The 2500-nt window shown below is 34.8% G+C and overlaps 1 protein-coding gene across 2 annotated transcripts in view; it reads left to right on the forward strand.

Moving 5' to 3' along the window:
• Positions 1–2500, forward strand: part of pc (pyruvate carboxylase) — a 78002-nt gene that overhangs the window by 3354 nt on the left and 72148 nt on the right. The window contains exon 1 of one of the 2 annotated variants that reach the window (XM_062964825.1): positions 2223–2351. The exons of the other annotated variant lie outside the window; for it this stretch is intronic. The gene's annotated coding sequence lies outside the window, so the exon portion shown is untranslated. Of the gene's footprint in view, positions 1–2222; positions 2352–2500 lie in introns of those variants that run through there. 2 annotated transcript variants of the gene reach the window in all.

Genomic DNA, 2500 nt, shown 5'->3' on the forward strand with positions numbered 1-2500 from the left:
AATAATAATAATAATAATAATAATAATAACAACAATAACAACAATAACAACAATAACAACAACAACAACAAATGGGGCCAGGCCCTGAGGCCACATCTACACTGCCATAGAATCCAGATTTTGATTATCCACACGGCTTGCTTTGAACCAGATTATATGGGTCCGGGCTGCCACATAAACTCAGATCAGAGCTGTTGTGTTTTTTCTTCCTTGTTTGTTTGGTGGCATTCCTAGGATTCCTTCTTGCTTGTGGGGACAAGCGCTCAGCCTGCAAGCCAAGATTTATACATTATAACACCGGGATTGTTGTCTGGGGGTAATTATACGATGCCATTATTTCCTAATTGGTTCTATCATAAAAGCATTTAAGGGACAAAAGTTATCAAACTGCAAAAACTTTGCGGAAAGGGCATCATCCTGCTCTAGGATCCTGCATTTTGCTCTAGTTTTGCAAGGAAAGGAGATTCCACCTGAACCTGAGGAAGGTGCTTACGTTGGAAGCATTTCAATACAATTTAAGATCCATAAATATGGATACATTAAACATAATGAAATATCAATATTATTTTATATTAATACCCTGCTTTCTCTCTCCACAAGGAGACTTATTATTATAAATATTATCATTATTATTACAATTACTACTACTACTACTACTACTACTATTATTATATGTATTTTTATCCCACTTTTCCCTCCATAAAGCAGAATCCCTGTGGCTATGTATCTATTATTATTATTATTATTATTACTACTACTACTACTACTATTATATGTATTTATTTCCCGCCGTAAAGCAGAATCCCTGTGGCTATGTATCTATTATTATTATTATAGTAGTAGTAGTAGTAGTAGTAATAATAATAATAATAATAATAGATACATAGCCACAGGGATTCTACTTATGGAGGGAAAAGTGGGATATAAATGCATATAATAATAGTAATAGTAGCAGTAGTAGTAGTAGTAGTAATAATAATAATAATAATAATAATAATAATAATAATAATAATAATAATAGATACATGGCCATAGGGATTCTGCTTTATGGAGGGAAAAGTGGGATATAAATACATATAATAGTAGTAGTAGTAATAATATGTATTTATATCCCACTTTTCCCTCCATAAGCAGAATCCCTGTGGCCATGTGTCTGTTACTATTATTATTATTATTACTACTACTACTACTACTAATATTATATGTATTTATATCCTACTTTTCCCTCCATAAACAGAATCCCTCTGGCTATGTATCTATTATTATTATTATTATTATTATTATTATTATTATTATTATTATTTTCATGTCAGGTTGCTCCTGACACAAAAAAAATATATTATATTTATACTCTTCTTAAACTCCAAGTGCCCTAACATTGGAATCACTTCCATGCAATCGAAGGCCCGTTGCTTAAGCCCAAGGGGTTTCCTGTTGGGGACAGACTAGCTGACCTTTAGGGGACTCAGAAGGAGCCCTTTTCAGGCAGAATCCCATTCCCAGGCCTTTGTTTTCCTCCTAGGAATGCAGTGCTTTCTTTTTGCAATGGCTTGAGTCTATTGGAACAAGGAGGCCGACCTCTGTCTTCCTTTCTTTTCTTCTTTCTTTCTTTCTTTCTTTCTTTCTTTCTTTCTTTCTTTCTTTCTTTCTTGTTTGCTGCCCGTTTGGTGCCAGGCCGCCGGACAGAGCAGACTTTGGCCTTGCTTGGCTTGCTTGCTTTCCCTGTTTATAATTGTGCGTTATTGGTTGAGGTATTTATTGCAAAACTAGAGCAAAATGTGCTATTGCAGGATTACGTATTATTCCTATTATTTTGCAATTTCGTAAACTTTCCCCTCTTGTTTTTATGATAGGAAATAACGACATTTATATATCCAGGGACAAAAATCATGTGACACAGTGTTATCTATCTATCAGTCTATCCATCCATCTAGCACCCCTTTCTCTATTATCTATCTGTCTATTTATTATTTATTTATTTATTTATTTATTTACAATATTTATATCCCGCCCTTCTCACCCAATAGGGGACTCAGGGCGGCTTACATTATTATTATTATTATTATTATTATTATTATTATTATTATTATTATTATAAACATAACAATACATTCTAATACTAATGTTAGATACATAACTGCTTTGCATCTCCTTTGTGGAGAGATAAAGGAGAGTATAAATAATAATAATAATAATAAATATTGTAGGAGCCCCCGTGGCGCAGCGTGTTAAAGCGCCGAGCTGCTGAACTTCCAGACAGAAAGATCGCAGGTTCGAATTTGGGGAAGCGGAGTAAGCACCTGCTGTTAGCTCCAGCTTCTGCCAACCTAGCAATTCGAAAACATGCAAATGTGAGTAGATCAATAGGTACTGCTCCGGCGGCCACATGACCTAGGAGATGTCTATGGACAACGCCGGCTCTTCAGCTTAGGAATGGAGATGAGCACAAACCTCTAGAGTCAGACTTTTACCTTTACTAATATTTGTTTAGTTATGGTTT

The sequence above is a fragment of the Anolis carolinensis genome, unplaced genomic scaffold (genome assembly GCF_035594765.1).
Source record: "Anolis carolinensis isolate JA03-04 unplaced genomic scaffold, rAnoCar3.1.pri scaffold_14, whole genome shotgun sequence".
Taxonomy (NCBI): domain Eukaryota; kingdom Metazoa; phylum Chordata; class Lepidosauria; order Squamata; family Dactyloidae; genus Anolis; species Anolis carolinensis.